The 22,470-nt window shown below is 42.7% G+C and overlaps 1 pseudogene; it reads left to right on the top strand.

Annotated features, from left to right (window-relative positions):
• Positions 1-803: 803 nt before the first annotated feature.
• The window catches only part of LOC140733788 (uncharacterized), a 54,418-nt pseudogene continuing 32,751 nt past the window's right edge, over positions 804-22,470 (top strand).

The raw sequence follows: 22,470 nt of genomic DNA, 5'->3' as shown, positions 1-22,470 counted from the left end.
ACCATTTTGTGACCGTCTGTACTGATTTTCTCTCTGGGAAGGTATAAGCGGATTTAGGGCTGTCGGCAGATCTGAGGATGCTCACTGATTTGGAATGCCCGTGGATATGGGGGTGCGAACCGAGTGGCAGGTTGAATTTCCATTGTTTGCAGTTTCACAATTAATTCACCGAAATAATCACAATCTACTTATACTTCCTTCCCAATATAATTAGCATCCAGTCTGTCTGCATCCACTTCAATACAATCACGCCTCAAATCCTCTCTGCAACCTCCCCAATGCAATCACACTTCCGACCATCGCTACATTGTCTGCAATATAATCTCATCCCACATTACACTCTGCATTCTCTCAAATGCATCTACAACCCCAATCCGCTTTACATCCTCTCCAATAGAATCACACGCATTTCCCTCTGCATTATCTCCAATATGATCACACCCTCATCTCCACTCTCTCCAATACAATAACTCATCCACCTCTCTTTGCACCCTGTCAGTACAATGGCATTCCCAAATTCTCTCTGCACCCTCTTTGTACAATAGCATTCCCAAATCGTATCTGCACGGTCTCCAAAACGGCAACATACGAATAATCACTCTGCATCCTGTCCTAAGCAGCACCATCGCCGCATCTATAACGCCTTAGTTCTTCGAGAGTTCCGTGAAGAGGTGCATCATTCAGAGAAAGCAAAGTAAAAAAGCAGTAAGTTAGGTTCTTCTTATCTCCTTCCCTTCTTTATATCTACTCAACCAGCACAGTAGAGATGTAGGACAGCAGGTTACTGGAACGCATTTTTGCTGATGTGGGAAGGCAGGGAGACCTTCAGTATCTCCGACAGCTATAACTACGAGAAATGCATCCAGCTGCTGCTTGTAACCAACCACATTAAAGAAGTGGAGCGGGAACGGAATGAACACTGGATCATTCGAGAGGCTGAGTGAGTGATGGATAGGACATATAGGGAGGGAGTTACATCCAAAGTGCAGGGCACAGAAAAGTGGTTGACAGCCAGCAAGGGGAAAGGGGTCAAGGAGTCACTGAACAGAAGCCGTGCGGCCATCATCCTCAACAACAAATATATCATGTTATATACTTTGGGGGGCATGGGAGGTTGTTGACCTTAAAGACGAAAATCACATTCGTCGAGTCTCCGGCACTCAGTCGGTTTCTCTGGCTCAGAAGGAATGGAGGGAGAAATGGAAAGCTCTGTTGATAGGGGATTCGTTAGTTAGAGGAATGAACATGAGTTTATGTGGTCGAGAAGCAGATTCCCGGGTGCCAGAGCCCAGGACATCTCGGATCAACGCTTCCGTTTTCTTAAGAGGGAGAGTGTAAAGTCAGAGATCGTGGTCCACGTAGGTACCAATAACATGGGCAGGAAGGGTGAGGTGATTCTGCATAGAGAGATCAAGTAGGTTGGCGCTAAGTTGAAGTGTAGTCCTCCAGGAGTCAGCATGAATTTCGAAAGGAAAAACCTTTCCCGACATTTCTTTTGGAATTTTTTTTTGAAGAAATAACAAGCCGGATTGACAAAGAAGTATCGGTAGATATTGTGTGCTTGGAGTTTCAGAAGGCCTATGACAAAGCGCCACACATGAGCCTGCTTAACACGTTAAGAGACAATCGTACAACATGAAAGATATTCGCATGGATAGAACATTGGCTGATTGGCAGGAGACAAAGAGTGGGAATAAAGACATCCGTTCCTGGTTGGTCGCCGGTGACTAGTGTTCTTCCACAGTGGTCTGAGTTGGGACCGTATCTCTTTACATTATATGAGAATAATTACGATGGTCAATGCTTTGCTGCAAAGTTTGCAGTCGATGCGAAGATATGTGGAGGCGCTGGTAGTTTTGAGAAAGCAGGGATGTTACAGAAAGATCCAGCAGATTTGCAGAATGGGTAGCGTCGTGGCAGATGGAATACCCATATATCATCATGCACATTGGTGGAAGAAATAAAAGAGTAGACTATTTTCTAAATGGAGAGAACTTTTTTTAAAAAATCAGCTGAGCTGCAAAGAGTTTTTAAACTCCTCGAGCAGGATTCACTAGAGACTAGTTTCCACTGTGAGTCGATGGTTAGGAAGGTTAGTGCGATGTTAGAATTCGTTTCGGTAGGACGGGAATATCAAAGCAAATATGTAATGCTTATGTTTTGCAAGGCACTGGTAAGGCCACACTTCGTGTAATTTGATCTTTTTTTTGCCGTTTATCCGATAAGGGAATTTTTGAGATTGGAGAGGGTTCAAAAAAGGTTCAGGTAAATGATTCCAGTTTTAAAAGGCTTATTAATGGTTGCGGGCCTGCACTGGCTATGTTAGAAGAAGGGGATTGTGCGCTAAAGCTCGGAATCGCTCAAGGTCGCTGAGAATATTCAGAAAGCGAAGAGTTTCAGAGTGAGATTCGTTTTGTAGAAATGCGCAGACGCAGTAGCTCGTCATCGCGCAAGACCGCTGTAAAGGTTTCGGGTTAAAAGGGAGACACTGCATGGCGGAGCAGTCGTCGGTGTAGTATGAGATAGAGTAGGTTGATCGAAGTTTCTGCGAGGATGGGCCTAGGCGAGGTAAGGAGGTAAGTTACTTCCATATCTCCTTTTTTTCATCTACATTAAGAATAGTGGATATGAATGCAAGGCCAGTTTTCTGTTCCGGGTGTCAGATGTGGAATATCCAGGCTGCAGCTTCTTAGAGACCGAGTGAGCGAACTGAAGCTACAGCTTGATTAATCTCGGCGTGTTATGGAAAGTGAAGAAGTGATCGATAGTAGCTACAGGAATAAAGGAACACGGGGGCCACAGGAGGCAGATAAGTAGGTGACGGTCAGGAGAGGGAAGAGGGAGCATTAGGTAGTGGAATGCACCCCTGTGACCGCCCCCATTAACAATAAATACTCTCTTTTGAGTACGGTTGAGTGGGAAGCCCAACCTGCGAGAATCCGCAGTGGCTGTTCCTCTAGCACTGACTCTGGCCCTGTGGCTCAGAAGGGCAGGAAACTGAAGAGGATGGCAGTGGTAACAGTGCATTCTATTGCTAGGAAGACACACAGGCAATTCTGTAGGCGGAAAAAGAAACACGAATGGTAGTTTCCTCCCAGGTACCAGGGCTCGTGATGTTTCTGAACACATCAACAACTTCCTGAAATGGGAGGGCGAGCAGTCAGAATTCCTGGTATATATTGCTACCTACGACATAGGCAGAAATAGCGTGAAGGTCCTTAAAGCAGAACACAGGGTGTTAGGAAGCAAGCTGAGAAACAGGACTTCAAGTGTAGTAATCTCGGATTACCGCCTGTGCCATGCGACAGTGTGTATACGAGTAGAATTGGGTTATGGATAAATGCTTGGCTGAAAGATTGGAACGGGGGAAGCGATTCAGATTTCTGGATCACTGGGAACATTTCTGGGGCAGGTATTATTGTACAAGATAGACGGGTTCATTTTATCGGAGGAGAATCAATATCCTGGCGGGGAGGTTTGCTAATGCTGTTGGTGATGGTTTACACTAGATTTGCAGGGTGGGAACCGAAGGGAAGCTGCAGAGTCTGGGACGGTTGGCGGACGAGAAGAAACAGCTTCTGGGGTGTTTGCGAGGAACTATAGGCAGATGATAGCGCAAACATACACACAGCCGAATGTTCTGTGATGTGTCTATTTTCGTGCAAGAAATGTCGTAAACACGGCGTAAGAGCTTAGAGTGTGCGTCAATACGTGGAAATATGACGTTGGGGCCATGACGGAGATCTGGATCTGTCAGGGACAGGAATGGCTGCCACGCTCTAGATGCTTCCTTAAGAACAAACAGGGAGGCAAAAGAGGTGCGGGCGAAGCATTGATTATCATGGATAGTGTCACGGATGCAGAAAAGGAGGAGGTCATTGAGGAATTATCTACTGAGTCAGTGTGTGTGGAAGACAATAACTTTACCGTGTGTTTTTATAGACGCCCCAATAGGAACTGGGGTATTGAGGAGCGAAAGGGAGGCAGATTCTGGAATGGTACAATAATAATAGGGTTGTTGTTATGGGAGATATTTAACTTTCCAACTATTGACTGGCATCTCCTTAGAACAAGGGATTTAGATGGAGTGGAGTTTGTTAGGTATGTTCAGAAACGTTTCCTGATACAATATGTAGATTAACCAACTAGAGGAGAGGTTGCACTTGATCTGGTTTCTGGAAATGAACCTGATCAGGTGTCGGATCTCAGGGTAGGACAGCATTTTGGAGTTAATGATCTCAACTCTATCTTCTTTACTGTTGCGATGGAGAGGGATAGGAACAGATAATTTAGGAAAATATTTAATAGGGGAAGGGAGAAATGTGATGCTCTTAGGCATGAACTTTGGAGCAGATTACCTCGGGGAAATGCACAGCAGAAATTTGGAAAATACTCTGGCTACATCTGCATGGAGGTCTGCATAGGTCTGTTACATTGCGACAGGGAAAGATTGTGGGGAAAGGGGAAAAAGGATGTGGAAAACCTAGATAAGAACAAAAGGAAAGCTTATGAATGGTTAAAGAAGCTAGGTACTGGTATAGTTCTAGAAAATTACAGGATTGCCAGAAAGGAGCTTAAGAATGAAATAAGGAGAGCTGGAGGGAGCCATGAGAAGGTCTTGGCCAACAGGATTAGGTGAAACTCCCGGGCATTCTACAGGTATGTGAAGAGCAAGAGGATGAGCCGTGTGAGAACAGGCTCAAGGAGCTGCGATCGTGGAAACGTGTGGCTGGAGTGGGAGGAAGTAACGGAGGGCCTTAATGAATAATTGCTTCATTATTCTCCAAGGAAAATGACCTTGGCAATTGTGGGGATGGCGTACAGCGGGCTGAAACGCTTGGACATATAGACATTAAGAACGAGGTTGTGCTAGAGCTTTTGAAAAAACATTGATACCTTGCTGGAACCGGACGAGATACAACCCAGGCTACTGTGGGAAGATTTCTGAGCCTCTGGCGATGATAATTGCATCATCAATAGGGACGGAAGGACTATAAGTTTAAAAATGGTCCTCTCTTGTTCAGGAAAGTGAGTAAGATAACTCAGGAAATTATAGACCAATAGATCTTACTTCAGTGGTGGACAGGTTATTAGAGAAGATCCTGGGAGGCAGGAATTAGGATAATTTGTAGAGATATAACCTGATTAGAGATAGACAACATGGTTTTGTAAAGGGCTGGTCGTGACTTGCGAGGCTGACTGAATTCTTCGTGGATGTAACAAAAGGGAATTATAAGGGAACTCGAGGTAAAGGAGCCATTGGGGGGTAGTGACCACAATATGATGTTTTAATCTACAGTTTGAGAGTGAGAAGGGAAAATCGGAAGTGTCAGTATTACATTTGAAAAAAGGGACTATGGAGCTATGAGGGAGGTACTAGCCGAAGTTGACTGGAAGGATGCCCTAACGGGGATGACAGTGGAACAACAATGGCAGGTATTTCTGGGAATAATACAGAAACTGCAGGACCATTTCATTCCAAAGAGGAAGAAAGATTCTAAGGGGAGTAGGGGGCGTATGTGGCTAACAAGGGAAGTCAAGGACAGTGTCAAAATAAAACAGAAGTATAACATAGCAAAGATGTGCGGGAAGCCAGAAGATTGGGAAACTTTTAAAGAGCAACAGAAGATAACTAAAAGGCAATACGGGGAGAAAAGATGAGGTACGAAGGTAAGCTAGCCAAGAATATAAAGGAGGATCGTAAAGGCTTATTTAGGTAAGTGAAGAGGAACAAATTAGTTAAGACCAAAGTTGAGCCCTTGAAGGCATAAACGCGTGAATTTATTATGGGGAACAAGGAAATGGTAGACGAGTTGAACAGGAACTTTTGATCTCTTTTCACTAGGAAAGACACAGACAATATCCCAGATGTAATAGCGGCCAGAGGACCTTGAGTAGCGGAGGAACTGAAGGAAATTCACAATAGGCAAAAAATGGTGTTGGGTGGACTGATGGGACGGAAGGCTGATAAATCCCCAAAGCTCGATGGTTTGCATCCCAGGGTACTTAAGGAGGTGGCTCTAGAAATCGTGGACGCATTAGTAATCATTTTCCAAAGTTCTATATATTCAGGATCAGTTCCTCAGAACTGGAGGGTAGTTAATGTATCCCACTTTTTAAGAAAGGAGGGAGAGAGAAAACATGGAATTATAGACAAGTTAGCCTGACATCAGTGGTGGGGAAGATGCTGGAGTCAATGATAAATGATGAAATAGTGGCACATTTGGATAGCAGTTACAGGATCGGTCCGAGTCAGCATGGATTTCAGAAGGGGAAATCATGCTTGACTAATCTTCTGGAATTTTATGAGGATGTGACTATGAAAATGGAAAAGGGAGAGCCAGTGTATGTAGTGTACCTGGACTTTCAGAAAACCTTTGATAAGGACCCACAGAGGAGATTAGTGGGCAAAATTGGAGCACATGGTATTGGAGGAGGGTAGTAATATGGATAGAAAATTGGTTGGCAGACAGGAAACAAAGAGTAGGGATTAACATGTCCTTTTCAGAATGGCAGGCAGTGACTAGTGGGGTACCACAAGGCTCGGTGCTGGGACCGCAGCTATTTACAATATACATTAATAATTTAGATGAAGGGATTAAAAGTAACATTAGCAAATTTGCAGATGACACATAGCTGTGTGTCAGTGTGAAATATGAGGAAGATTTCGGAGAATGCAGGGTGACTTGGACAGGTTGGGTAAGTGGGCAAATGCATGGCAGATGCAGTTTGAATGTGAATAAATGTGAGGTTATCCACTTTGGTGGCAAGAACAGAAAGGCAGATTACTATCTGAATGCTGTCAAGTTAGGAAAAGGGTAGGTACAACGAGATCTAGGTGTTCTTGTACATCAGTCACCGAAAGTAAGCAGCAGTGAAGAAAACTAATGGCATGTTGGCCTTCATAACAAAGGGAGTTTAGTATAGGAGCAAAGAGGTCCTTCTGCAGTTATACAGAGCCCTGGTGAGACCACACCTGGAGTATTGTGTTCAGTTTTCGTCTCCAAATATGAGGAAGGACATTCTTGCTATTGAGGGAGTGCAGCGTAGGTTCACGAGGTTAATTCCCGGATGGCGGGACTATCATATGTTGAAAGATGGGAGCGACAGGACTTGTATACACTGGAATTTAGAAGGATGAGAAGGGATCTTATTGTTACATATAAGATTATTAAGGGATTGGACATGCTGGAGGCCGAAAACATGTTCCCGATGTTGGGGGATACCAGAACCAGAGGCCACAGTTTAAGAATAAGGGGAAGGACATTTTGAACTAAGTTGAGGAAAATCTTTATCACCCAGAGAGTTTTGGAAGTATGGAATGCTCTGCCTCAGAAGGCAGTGGAAGCCAGTTCTCTGGATGCTTTCAAGAAAGAGTTAGATAGAGTTCTTAAAGAAAACAGTGTCAAGGGATATGGGGAGAAGGCAGGAACGGGGTACAGATTGTGGATGATCAGCTATGATCACACCGAATGGCGGTGCTGGCTCGAAGGGCCAAATGACCTACTCCTGGCACCTATTGTCTATTGTCTAAAACAGATTGATGACGGTAGAACAGTGGATGTAGTGCATATGGATGTTAGTAAGGTATTTGATAAGGTTCCACACGCAAGGCATATTCAGACAGTAAGGCGGCATGGGATCCAATGATATCTTGTTTTGTGGACCCAGAATTGGTTCGCCCACAAAAGGCAAAGTGTGGTTGTATTTGATTGGTGAGCAGTGGTGTTCCACAGGGATCTGTTTCTGAGACACCTCCTCTTTGCGATTTTCATAAACGACCTGGATCAGTCAGTAGAAGGGTGGGTTAGTAAGTTTGGGTTTTCCCAGGGCTAAAATGGCTGACACGAGGGGGCATAGTTTTAAGAGGCTTAGAAAGAGGTACAGAGGGGATGTCAGGCATATTTGTTTACACACAGAGAATGATGGGTTGAGGCGTATCCATTAAGATCTTTTAAGAAACTCTTAGATAAGTACATGAAACTTAGAAAAATAGAAGGCAATGCGGAAAGGTAATTCCAAGCAGCTCCAAGAGTTGGTTACATGGTCGGCGCAATATTGTGGTCCGAAGTGCCTGTAACATACTGTGAGTTTCTGTGTTCCATGTTCAGCTCGCGAATTTGGCTTTACAAGGAAATATGGTGCACTTCTGATACAAGACTGAAGGAATTCGAACATTCATTCCATCATCGGAACTAGATTGTGTTGTTAATGCGACTTCAGGATTGAATGTAGTGACTCCCCGGAGTGGGTGGAAACATCGATAGTTGTAAAAAGTCTGTCAACCCGTAAGCAGACACACACACACACACACACACACACACACACACACACACACACACACACACACACACACACACACACACACACACACACACACACACACACACACACGCGCGCGCGCGCGCGCGCGCGTACAGATAGGGAGAGAAAACATTCACAGTATTGCAATACCAAATTCATAAATGCGAGGTGAAGCAACCGAAGCGCGCTATGGTCATAACTGGAGGTTGGTGGATTGAAACTATCCATCACTTTAAACCACGGAATTGTCACATTATGGAAGGATGCAAGTAATTCTGCGTGTTGCAAATGAGATGATACTTCCAGTTTTCAACTTTTGTGAAGTTTTGTTTGATTGGAGAAATTTCTCCCTTTCTGCAATCTATTTTAGCGGTACAAAGCGCAGTGTAAAAATAAAGAAAAATGCTGGAAACACGAGCGGGTTGTTCACGTTTGTAAAGAGGGGCACAGATTTAATATTTGAAGTGGATGTCCGTTCGTCACAACTGAGAAAGAGAAAATAAGTTACTTTTCAGTTTCAGACACGGAGAGCGAAAGTGATCGGGCAAACGAAAAGCCACTGATCGGGTGACACCAAATGAGTGTCTGTGCCGGTTAGAAATGTGTCATTACTTTTTTTCTGTATTGAGTGTTGTGAAAAACGGAGCTGTGGTCCCGTCCAACGCGGCAGACTATAATAGAGGCAGAAGAGTAAGAAAACACAAACTGAGCCTAAATAACAGATGGATGACGGGCGAAGATGAGAATTTCTGGCGCAGGGAAGAGAGTAACACACACAGAACGCTGGTGGAACTCAACAATTTAGGCAGCATCTATGGTGAGGAATAACGAGTCGACGTTTAGAGTCGAAACTTTTCATCGGGACTAAAAAGGAAAGGGGAAGAAGTCAGAGGAAGAAGGTGGGCGGAGGGGAATGAGTACATGCCAGAGGGTCACAAGTGAAGACAGATTAGCGGAGAACATAGATGGATTGGAGAGTTGGATGTAGTTCGAAACTGGGTGTTAATAGGTGGAAAAGGCGAAGGATTGAAGAAGAAGGGAGTGGACCATGGGAGAAAGAGAAGTTGTCGGAGACTGGAAAGTCGACAGGCAGTCGCCGAGAAGAGAGAAGGCAAGAGTAAATCCGGAATGGGGAATGAAATTAAGAGATGGAGTGTGGGTGGGGTAAATATTACCGGTTTAAAAATCGATGTTTATGCCGTCTGGTTGCAGGGCACTCAGACGGTATATGAGGTGTTGCTCCTCCAACATGAGGTTTGCCTTAACGTGGCTTTAGAAGAGGGTATGCACCGACCAGGCGGAATGAGAATGGGTAATAGAATTAAAATGTCAACCAGTGGGAAATCCCGTGCATTAACAAGTGTTCCCCCAGTCAATGTCGGGGCTGCGCTTTAACAACTGGATACAGTAGATGAACCCGACAGATTCGTGGGTAGAGTGCTACCTCACCTGGAAGGACTGTTTGCGGTGGTGATGGGGGGCAGCCGCATGGTGTGAAGGACGACGCTTGCAGGGGTAGGTGCCGGGAGGGAAATCGGTGGGTAGGGATTAATTGTCAAACGAATCCCTGCAGAACGCGGTGAGTGGTGCGGGGAGGAGTTTAATGGGGAAGACACGATTGGTGGTAGTATCCAGTTGGAAGTTAGAGAGAATGACGTGTTGGATGCGGAGGGTCATGGAGTGGTCGGCAACGACAAAAGGAACTGTATCCCTGTTAAGGAAGCAGGAAGATGTGTTCAGGACTGATGACATGATATTCCTAGAGAGGATAGCCAGACTGGGAGCGGAAGGCCAATCCCAGTCGCTGAAGGTGGATCCGGAGGGACAGGGATCAAAGGAGGATCACAAAATAACTGCAGGATTGAATGGCTTGTCCCATGAACAGCGTGTGATATTTCTGGGGTTGTACTCACTAGAATACAAAGGAATGACGGGTATCCTCATTTAAACTTATCCAATGATGAAAGGCCATCTAAGAGCGGATATGGAGAGGATGTTTTCTATGGCGGGAGAATCTAAGACCAAAGCACACAGTCCCAGAATAAAGAAGCTTCTTTTTAGAACGCAGATGAGGAGGAATTTCTTCAGCCAATGAGTGGGCAATCCATGAAATTCTTTGCCAAAGGGGGGTGGGAAGGCCGTCTTTATGTATATTTAAGGCAGAGGTTAATAGATTCTTGATTGGTCAGGGAACGAAGAGATACGGGATACAGGCTGACAGGAAAGTTGGGTCAGCCATGATGAAATGGCTGAGCAGACTCGATGGAACAAATGGACGAATCATGCTCCAAAATTTTATGGTCTTATGGATGAGTTCGGAGTAACATAATTCTGGCTTTTATTATTAAAGTATAACAGCAGACGAGCAGCTTGCATCAGTTAACAGCAAAGTCGTCAGTTTCACCCAAGTTCAATAAGAAAGCCCCACCTGATCGCCTCATATTCATGACTGGCAATGAGAATGGAACCTTTTCTACTCCGTTATTTCCCACCGTTCAGGCACGGACGTGTTACTGTGAGGAGAAGGACAACCGAATAATTCAACAGTAATTATATTGACGTTACCGTCAGTTGTTGACATTGGTAAAACAATAAAGTTGTAATGAGGCAAAACCTGATATTCTTCGAATTAAACAAGCATTTTTTAAATTAGGTATGTGTTTAAAACCATATGGAGATTTTCAACAGTGTGTTTACTGTACCAATCACGTTAACTCCTTTTCAGATTTCAACAGATAATCAACAATAGTACACTGATGTTTCATGATATCCTCGTGAACAAGACTTCTGTAAAGATAATAGATTGATCCCTTTTGCTTAATCTGATTAATAAATTTACCCGAGTAATAGTAATCGATTGTACAGTGAGATCGCAAAATAGGGCTCGCTTGAAGCTCAAATCAATTACTCCTCCAAATACTTGTTCTGAAGTTGCAGGAAGGAATAATTGTATGTATTGTACAAGTATTGTATGTAATTAGTTTTGCTACAACAAGTGTATGGGACATTGGAAAAAAAAGTTGAATTTCCCCATGGGGATGAATAAAGTATCTATCTATCTATCTATCTATCTATCTAATTGTATTTGCATTTTATTTGCAAATCTTCCCCGTTGCGACAAACAGGTACATCACTCCATTCTTCAGTTCCTCCCGGAATTTCCTCTGTGTCAGTCCATAGATACACGTGTTGGTGCAGGTACTCAGACAAGAGAACATAAACCCGCATTGCTGCAGGACATAGGTCGGGTTGCTGAAATATCTGTCTGTGTAGAAATAGTTCTGAAGTTGCCAGTTCATAGAATGAACGACATACGGCATCCAAAGTAATACAAAATTGGCCGAAAGACCGAACAACAGAACCGTCGACTTCCTCCGGTTTGACAACTCGGGATCACTCCGATTATCACTGCTATTCCGAAGTGCCCGGCGAACTCTATTTGTCGATATAATCTGTTTGACGGTTGAAACATTAAATGTCAGGATTAAACAGATTGGTAATATCGGTGTTGTGATGCTGTCAAATATCTCGTAGGCTTTCCACAGGGGTGACGTGAAATATTCAGCTACCACGTAACATCGCCATCGATCCACTGCAAAGTAAAATGGAATGACCTTAGCACAACACGCTGCACTCACTGTTGCGACCACCACAGCCGCTGTTCTCTCGGTGCAATATCGGTTCCGCAACTTCTGACAGCAAATGGCGATACAGCGATCGAAAGTGAAAGCAACAGTTAACCAAACGGAGCAGTCCCTGGTTGCAACAATCAGGACGGGTACCACAGAGCACGCCGGAGTTACGAGCAATAAATTGGCAAACAAATAGATATAATTTATCCTCTGTAATATAATAAGAACGATGACCACCATGAGATCAGCTACCGCCATGGCCATCAGGTAGAGAGTGATGCATTTGGACAGTCCGCATTTCCCGCGGGACAGGATTACAATCGCAGTTAAATTAACTGAAATACATTATATTAAAAATATTATCAGTTACCGCTCAATGATTATTGTGACCTTATTTCCGTAGTGTGAATAATTGTACTCTCTATAATCAGCGTAATAGTCCACTTGCACTGACCAAGTTGGGATGCGGATAACCCGATCAAGTTGATTCTATGTCATAATGTGTATTTTAGATCTGGCCAGTTTCACATTCTGAAGTTGGCAATCAGAAGGAAAGCGGGAGGCTGACAGCAGGGCACCCACAGGCAGTTCTGTTAAGAAGTGAACAAAGGCCAGCTACCAGTCCCGTAAGGCGAGGCTATCAAGAGCTGTCGCTAACAGGGCGGCGTCTTGCGGGAACGGCACATGAAATGTCGTGACAGGTTTAATTTCAGATTATATGACGTCATTACACTTCTTTAAAGTATTTTTTCATTAGCTTCCATTTAAAACGAATTATTGAATAACTATGTCAACAAAAAGGTCATGAATGTATTTAATTGAAAATCGTGAGATATTTGGAGACGATGGGGGTTTCCTGGTCTCACAAGATGTGAAACGTCTCCCGAGGCTTTCTGATCATCAAGGTGAAATTAGTCACAGCCCTCCGTCTAGAAAAGCAGAGATACCGGCGAGGCATCCTGAATGTCAGATGCCCCACGAAGGGAGAGACGACAGACTGAAAACAGATACCGCGTGAGAGCTAAAATGTTAGCGTTACCAAGACAGCTGTGATGAGTGGAACAGTCGTGGGAAATGCACATGTTCATTGGAAATCAATATGAGTTTAGAAGCAGTGCCTGGATATGAAGTTCCACACATTCAATAAATAGCTGTTTGGATAGTTAATAGCAAAATGAGAAAGGAAACAGCTAACGAACTGTAATGGGACACACATCATACTCCTCCCTTCAGCAGAAAGTCACGCTGGAAATGAGAAATTAATGGCCTCTGGCTTGAGGCCAATTTTATTCTTGTTTGGAGAAACATGGATAAATAATTCACAACTGGAACGACTTCTAAAAATCACATTGGATTTGTATAACTGTTTTTTTTCGCTATCGGGGAGGATCCAGGAGAAAGGGTGACGTTTATTGATTGAACATCAAATGGTAACACTGCTGAAATATACACGATCAAGGAATCTCGAAAGGTTGACCATATGTAATATGTTATGTAATTCAATTGCAATTATAAAACGACGGGCAATGATATAACCATTTCTTCTGTCACTGAATAACACTGCACAGCTTGTGTATAGCTTTGCGCCTTAAACCGAAACCATATGGATCGCATAGAGACAATATATTTTTAATTTCTTCAGTTTGTGATGACAGCAGATGAATAATTTATTTTACGTGGGCAGAGACGGGAACAGCTGAGGATACTTTGATTTAACGGATACCTCCACGTTATCGAGTCTCCTCATCCCTGCAGTAAAATGTCACGGTATAATGAGAGGAACTGTGCCGGCACTGCTCGAGGTCAGAGAGGGACATCACGGCACAGCGCAGACTCAGCAGTGACTGCACCTGGTGAGTCATTGCTGTCTCTGAAAGGTTCTACGTGAAGCAGTATCTTTGCAACCTGTTCTAATGAAGCCTTCGGGAAACGACGTGAAACGTCGAATATCTACTCCGCTCCAGAGATGCTGCCTGACCTACTGAGTTCCGCCAGCTTTGTGTGTGTGTGGTATTTTCCTGTCTGCGCGTTTAGAAAGCATATTTAAACATTTCTGGCATTCAATTGTATTAACAATAATAACAATATTTTCATCGTCCAATAGCAGAAAAGATGCACTGGACAGCATGAACACCTTGGGTATTAAGATACAGTTAATGTACGATGCCCTGAGCGTAATACAAAAACTTTAAATTACCTGGCACACCTATTGCTGCAAGCAGTGGGCAGTAAATTCTGACGATGTTGTAAATTGCGGAATATCCCATTTTCTACCTGAAGCAACGATCTGTTGTACAAATTGTCCCACCTGTTTGCATGCACCGATTCAAGGAGTTCTTATACACCAGGCGGAACCATGTTTAAAGCAGCTCCTGCTCCCAGTGGTCACATTAGACACGATTCACTGAACAAACACGCAGTGTCAACTATTTTTACCAACTGTGACATTGTCCGTCATATCAGTTGTTCAAGGGGAATTTGAGGGATCTACATTTGATGTTGCTTCGGCTCATTTTCATTGGAGAGGGTCGGTGCAATTCTGTTTCGTAATGCTTGAATCATGAATCATTAATTTCATCATTACACTTGTCATTTTATGTTTTTTTGGAAAACAAACGCTATCTCAATCAGTTACTGAACAACTCTAAGATTGTGAGTAACAGCTGTGCCAATATTGAAGCAAGTTCAATGTCGGTCAAACATGCGACGCGCCTTCCTTCCTATGAGAGGACAGTGTTGTCTCCGTCTGGTCTTTCCAGTGCCTTTAGTGCTTCAGGCGACAGAAACAACCAGTTGAATTTTCACAAGAAATTCATTTGTGTACCCTAATATATCACGATTCCAACAAGTCCAACAATCTGAGCACCACAGCAATGTCACAGATTTGCCGCCCACAGGCAAAAGAAATTCATCCTTTGTTCTGGGTGAGCAGTAATGACAGGAAACTCATTTGCACACATTGCTGTATCTGTGGTCACCAGTGAGAAGGCAGGATTGGGCGTTATCTCTCTGCTGTCAGAGCTAAGCCTGTCTCGGAGGAGGTACAGGCAGGTTGAGCAGGCAGATGTGATAGTCCACAATGGATTTGAATAACAGCGAGAGAGAGTACAGGACACTGTACAAACCCAGTCCTTCACTAATGGGGCACAGACATACATAACTCAACGTGCTAAGCAATGAACACTCTGCCCTGCACACAATCACTCCTGTTATCCATTGTTACACACGAGCACAATCACAGCACTGCAAGGACAGAATTAAGTAAAACACTGACATTAGACGATAAATGATGGATATAATCAATTACACTCTCCCCCTCCCACTAGCATCTTTCCGAATTTGTTGGAAAAGGAGTGATATAGTTCACACACAAACAGAAGAAGTTTATTTACGTTTGGCATTGTATTCAGCACAGACACCGTGAGCCGAGAAGCCATTTGTTGCTGTTCGGTGTTCTATGTTCTGTTTTCGCGATGAACAGGAATGAGAGGAAACTCTTCAGCACACATCGTTGTATCTGTGGCAACGAAAGGAACGGCACGATGGTGCGCTATCTCACTGGTGCCAGTGCTAACCATGATTCAGAGCAGATGCAGGCAGAGAGAGCAGACAGATGTGGTAGACCACAATCGCTCGACATAACAGAAAGAGCGAGAGAGTGTTGGAGACCCTGTAGAAACCAAGACCTTTACTGAAGGAGCACAGACGACGAGCTGTGCAGTGAACACCCTGACCTGCACACACTCAGTCCTGTTGTTCACTGCTACAATTGAGAAGAGGGGCAGATCATGAGGCAGATTTCCACCAGGCTTGTCGTAACTCAGACTCAACTTCTCTCCTGCTGAGACTGGCTGAGGTGACTGTCGGTCAAATGAAGATCTCACACAATGGATAGATAAAATGAACATCAGTCATGGAGAGTGACATAGCAAAAAGTTAAACAGGAAGGTGAGAAATTATTACCAGTCAGAAAATTGACTGAATTCAGTGGATAAACGTCGGCATCACTATTCTCTTACCAAAGATACTTCACTTCTGAACAAAATTAAGTGTGCGATGTTTACAACCGATGTACTGAGTTGCACTGCCGTACTGAGGAAATTAGAATTATTGTGAAAGCTGCAGAAAGGTATCTCGGTGTAACCGGTAACATGTCTATGTTCCTTACAATTGACAAAAATCTATGCTCTCTCGAACGGGCCCACAGAGTTTACGATCCCTCCGAAATTCTGGGCTCCCGTCCGCGACCAATAGTCTTGTGTTTCCATCAATACCAGGTAAAACACAGTCTGATTGTGGAGGCACGTCGCAGAGGCTCTTTTACTTTCCAGGATACAACCATTCGCTTTGTGGAAGATTTTGCACCCCAGACCTTAAAGATGCGCGCTGAGTTTAAAGGCGCAATGAAAGTGCTTTTTGATCGTGGTTTCAAACCTTCACTTCGCAACCCTGCTGAGCTACGAATAAAGCTTAATACCGGGGAATTCAAGTGGTTCAAATCAGCAAAGGAAGCTGAAGCGTTTGTGGCAAGTCTTCCGGCTATCCAGTCATCTTCGGAATCTGATCGGACCTCCTAAAATGGTGGATAAGTACTCCTCGTAGTAAAATTACTTTCTTTGGACTCGGAACTCACTTGAATCACTCAGACATTATTCATTGAAACTTTATGGGCTGTTGACAATCTCTCCCGGGATTTGTTGTGTGTGTAACCTATCTTTATTCTTGTATAACTTTACCTACAGAGTTCTACAACTAATTCTTACTTGTTTTGGAAGTTCGAAGTCTTTAGTGAAGGCCTCCCTGTTTGTCGGTTCACAGTTCAACTGCTGATTTATTTTTCCTTAGCTTTAAATATTTATTTATTTTATCTTTTTCTTTTCTTCACCCCTTTTTACTAATCTCTGAATTTTTCTCTCCCTTCTCTGTAAATGGTTGATAAATACTCGTCTTGAATTTATAATTTTCCCCTTCCCCTTCTTTTTTCTTTTTCCTTCTTACCTTTTTTTTCCCCTTTCTCTTACTTTATTCTTCTATAATTTTTCGCGGGTAGGTTAGTTTAGGTTTTCTTCCGATTTTCTCTGTATTAAGTTGTATATTTCTGCAGAAGGTGTTCTAATCTGAAGTTATGTTTTCTAGTGCATAAACTAGTTATTATTTGCTATAGTATTTATACGGAGCTGTTGTTAATGACACAGATCTGGAAGTTGCATTTGGGTTAATTTTTTTGGTAGAGCTAGCTACTTGTTTTGGTAGCCGTCTAGTTTTGGGTTGTGCGGGTGGGGTGGATTTTCCAGGTCCAACATCTCTTTATTGCTTAGGACATGTTTATATTTTGACCTTACGAATCTATGTTTACATCTCTGCTCCCAGACTGCTATTGTACTGCTTGATTTTTTATATGCCTGCTGCCTTTTATGCATTAGTAATTGATAATGGCTAGTGCACTTAAATTCGTGAGCTGGAATGTAAAGGGACTGAACCACCCTGTTAAAAGGAGGAAGGTATTCGCACATATTAAACAACTCAAAGCTGACATTGCTTTCCTCCAAGAAACTCATATTCGTTGTTCTGATAACTCCCGGCTTCTGTCAAAGTGGGCGGGTCAGCATTTTCATTCATCCTTTGCCGCTAAAGCCAGGGGAGTTTCCATTCTTATTAACTCAAATATTCCTTTTGAACTCCATAATAAAATATCTGATACATACAAATGGCCGTTTTATTATTGTTTCTGGTAAACTATATAACACTAAAGTTGCACTAGCAAACCTGTATGCCCCCAACTTTGATGATGTTAACTTTTTTGAAAGGTTTTTTTCCTCACTACCAGACTTAAACTCATACTCTCTTATATTGGGTGGTGACTTCAACTGTTGGTTGGATCCTAAACTGGACAGATCGTCCTCTGTTACCAGATCACCTACTAAATCTGCCTTAGCTATTCAATCGTTTCTCTCTAATTTTGGTATCTCTGATATATGGCGTTTCCTCCATCCTACAGAGAGAGATTATTCTTTTTTCTCACATGTTCACCATACCTTCACTAGAATTGACTATTTCTAACTCGATAACCAACTTATCCCATTTGCCCACTCTTGTGACTATCAGAGTATACTGATCTCTGACCATGCCCCAATTACCCTCTCTCTGAACTTTCCTGGTCTCCCTCAGAGGAACAAACACTGGCGGTTCGATTCAACTTTACTATCGGATGATGATTTCGTAAAATTTATTAAGGACCAGATAACCTTTTATTTTAACACTAATACATCACCTGAAGTGCCATCTCAGATTGTCTGGGATGCCATGAAAGCATATCTGAGGGGTCAAATAATCTCTTACACAGCAAATCTCAATAGAAGATCCCGTGCAGATCGAGCAGAACTCATTAACCAGATTAAAGATTTGGATCAAATATATGCCCAAACTAAGAACCCTGAATTATACAAGAAGCGCGTTGAACTCCAAACTAAATTTAACCATCTGTCCACTCAACCTGTCGAACGCCAACTTCTCGAAAGCAAGAGCCGCTTTTACATTCATGGGGATAAGTCTGGTAAATTCCTAGCCAATCAGCTGAGGCGTTCCAAAGCCAAACAACATATTACAAAGATCCGGAAGGAGAACGGAGACTTTACATCGGATCATTTAGAAATTAATGACGCATTTAAAATTTTTTATTCTCGGCTTTATTCCTCTGAATCCCTGAATGACAATATCTCTGTGGATCAATTTTTACAGAATCTGAATATCCCCTCACTTTCATCTGATTTCAAAGCCAAACTCAATGCGCCTATATCACCAGAAGAAATATCTTTTACAATTTCTGCACTGTCCTCAGGGAAATCTCCTGGACCTGATGGGTTCCCTGTGGAATTTTATAAATCATTCCCCTCACTTCTTTCTCCTCAGTTACTTTCAGTATTATCTGACTCATTTAATTACGGCAAATTGCCACCCTCTTTCAATGAAGCATCTATTATTCTTCTTTTAAAAAAGGGCAAAGACCCAACAGAGTGTTCCTCGTACAGGCCGATCTCTCTGCTCAATGTTGATGTAAAGATCTTAGCTAAAGTGTTGGCTCATAGATTAGAAACCGTTATTCCCTCCATTATCTCTGATGACCAAACAGGCTTTATTAAAAACCGTCTCCCTTTTTTTAACATTCGGCGTCTATTTAATATTTTATACTCAGTTCCAACTGGGACTCCTGAATGTGTTATCTCCCTTGATGTGGAGAAAGCATTTGACCGTATAGAGTGGAACTACCTTTTTGCAGTCTTAGAAAAATTTGACCTCGGCCAAAGTTTCATCTCTTGGATCCAATTGCTGTACCTGTGTCCTACTGCTTCTGTTCTAACTAATTTTCAGAAATCCCAAGTATTTAATCTCAAACGTGGCACCGTCAGGGATGCCCCTTAAGTCCCTTTCTCTTTGATTTGGCTATAGAACCTCTGGCGATAGCATTTCGAAATTGTCCTGAATTGACCGGGATTTGGAGAGGGGGTGTTGAGCATAAAGTTTCTCTCTATGCTGATGACTTATTACTCTTTCTCTCAAATCCGTCTACATCCTTACCTCTAATGTTTTCACTTCTTGATCAGTTTAGCCAGATCTCTGGCTATAAACTCAACTTACATAAGAGTGAACTTTTCCCAATTAATAAAGAAGCACAAGAACTAATATTTCGTGATCTCCCTTTTAAAGTAGTCCATAATCAATTTACTTATCTTGGAATTACAGTCACAAAGAAGTTTAAAGATCTCTTTCGTGAAAACTTTGTCAATCTTTCATATGCTATAAAACAGAGTCTGGTACAATGGTCACCTCTATCTATGTCCTTGGTAGGTCGTATTAATGTTGTTAAAATGTATGTTCTTCCCAAATTTTTATACTTATTTCAATCTATCCCAATTTTTATTCCTAAATCTTTTTTTGATTCCTTAGACTCTATTATTTTGTCATATCTGTGGCAGAATAAGCGCTCTAGAATTAATAAAATCCACCTCCAAAAATCTAAAAAAGAGGGTGGCATGGCTTTACCTAACTTTCGCTTATATTACTGGGCAGCTAATATACGTTGTGCTGCCTTCTGGTCTTTCTTCCACGGTCAACCCGATTGCCCTAACTGGGTGGCAATGGAGTTGAGCTCCACTAAAGAATTATCTATATCTGCACTTCTTGGCTCTGCACTCCCTAGCAGTCTGCCCAGATCAATAGCTAATCCTCTGGTTAGACACACTTTGCGTATATGGGCTCAGTTCAGGAAATGCTATGGTTTCCAGGGGTTTTCCATTTCTAGCCCTGTCGCACATAATCACCTTTTTTTACCTACTACGTACGATTCAGCATTCCATGTTTGGTACAGGAAGGGCATTAGACATTTTGAAGATCTCTTCATTAATAATCGCTTCGCTTCTTTTCAGCAGCTCTCCGTTAAGTTCAACCTGCCTAACGCTCACTTTTTCAGATATCTCCAAATCCGACACTTTACTGCCCCGTTAATTCCTAACTTTCCTGAAATGCCTGCGAAAAATGCTTTTTACCTATTTCTTTCCATTAATCCACTAGGTAAAGGTTTAATTTCAATTATCCGAGATAAACTAGCAGCCTTACGACGGGCCCCTGTGGATAAAATTAAAATGGCCTGGGAGCAGAATTTAAATATCTCCTTATCCGAGGAGAGCTGGGACTCAGTTCTCAAATCGGTCAACTCAACCTCCCTTTGTGCTCGCCATTGCCTCTTGCAGTTTAAGATTGTTCATAGAGCCCATATGTCTAAATCTAAACTATCACGATTCTACCCTGGCATTAGTCCGCTTTGTGATAAATGCAAGAGGAGCGTGGCCTCTCTCATCCACATGTACTGGTTCTGTCCTACCTTGGAGAAATTCTGGAAAGATGTCTTCACTACATTATCGGGTATTCTGAATCAGCACCTAGAACCTAGCCCCTTAATTGCTCTGTTCGGTTTTTGGGGCGAGACAGATTTATGTCTGGGTCCGACCAAATGCCGAATACTATCCTTTGCCTCTCTCCTGGCGAGACGCTTGATCCTCCTCAGATGGAGAGATGTTGCCCCGCCCACTCATGCGCAATGGCTTAACGACATTATGGCCTGCTTGGACCTCGAAAAAATTCATTATTCAGTTCTTAATTCGGATCTAAAGTTCCATAAGGTCTGGGGACCTTTTATCGAGTACTTTCATAACCTTCCTCTTGACTAGGGTTTTTTTGTTTTTTTTTCTTTTTTTTCTGCTTTTCGGTCCCTTGCTTTCAGCTCCCTTTTTCTTTTTTTCTGGTAGTAGGCATTATTATCCTCTGTTACTAAGTGTATTCACAGTCTGGGAGTTTGACTGTCCTGACTTATACTCTCTATATTGTGTGGTGGTTGGTCTGGAGTTGTTGTTTTTTTTTCTTGTGTTGTGGGGCTTGGGGAGGACACTAAGCTCACTTGTCTTTAATTTAGGTGCTTTTTTGTTAAATTCTCTTCGTTTGTAGCATATTGAAATTGTATGCTTAATCTTGCACTGTATTAATGCTCCCCACTGAGATTTGGGGCTTTTAATTTTGTAAAATGTTTTGAAAAACTAATTTAATTTTTTTTTAAAAAATCTATGCTCTGAGAAAAAAAAAAGCGTTGCTGTCCTCTATTCTTCTTATATCTACATAGAACAGAGAAAAATAAAGCACGGGATCAAACCCTTCTGCTATCCATGGCACCAGAGTAAACGGATCCTACCTGCCTACACATGACCCGTCTCAATACATTCCCTGCCTGACCATGTGTCAACCTTCACCACAGTAAGCTTGAGCATCTGGGTTATCGGTTCTCAGAGGCTTTAGACCATTTGTGCGAGTTAGTTTCTACCAACAAAGGCGACTGAACATTCAGAAGGGTCTTATCAATTAAATGTGCCTCCGCTGTAAATAATGAAATAGTTTATGTCATTGTAGCTTGTGAAATTGCATTGAATTCCCCACTGTAACTATTCTCATCAAGAGCAAAACCTCTTGATGTAGTTTGTGTTTCGGGGACTCTACCGAAACGGTCCCCAAGAAAATGTCTGTGTGTGATGATGAATAAACATTTTCATATCATCAAACTCTCCAATTCCCTGAGTGACTTATTCACAGTCAGAACTTTTGGGAGATCTTCTAGGCATCTTCTAGATCTTTGGGAGATGACTCTAATGCATGGCCAACAATCTCAGCTGTCTAGTGCGGTTGGGCGAGTATATTTTAGTCATAACAACCCACATGTGCCAATAATACGGAATGGAACCGGAGAGGTGGGTAAGAAAGTTTAGTTGTTTGCATGTGCGTCTGTGGGTTTGTGTCTGTGTGGATATCGGTGTGAGTATCCGTGTGTGGTTGCTTCTGTGTGTGTGTCTGTGTGGATATCGGTGTGAGTATGTGTGTGTGTGACTGCGTGGATATCGGTGTGAGTATTTGTGTGTGTGTGGTTGTTTCTGTGTGTGTGTCTGTGTGGATTCCGGTGTTGGTATGTGTGTGTGTGGTTGCGTCTTTGTGTGTG

The sequence above is a fragment of the Hemitrygon akajei genome, chromosome 9, assembly GCF_048418815.1.
Source record: "Hemitrygon akajei chromosome 9, sHemAka1.3, whole genome shotgun sequence".
NCBI classification, from domain to species: domain Eukaryota; kingdom Metazoa; phylum Chordata; class Chondrichthyes; order Myliobatiformes; family Dasyatidae; genus Hemitrygon; species Hemitrygon akajei.
Note: the sequence above shows the minus strand (reverse complement) of the source record. Positions and strands in the feature narration are given on the sequence as shown.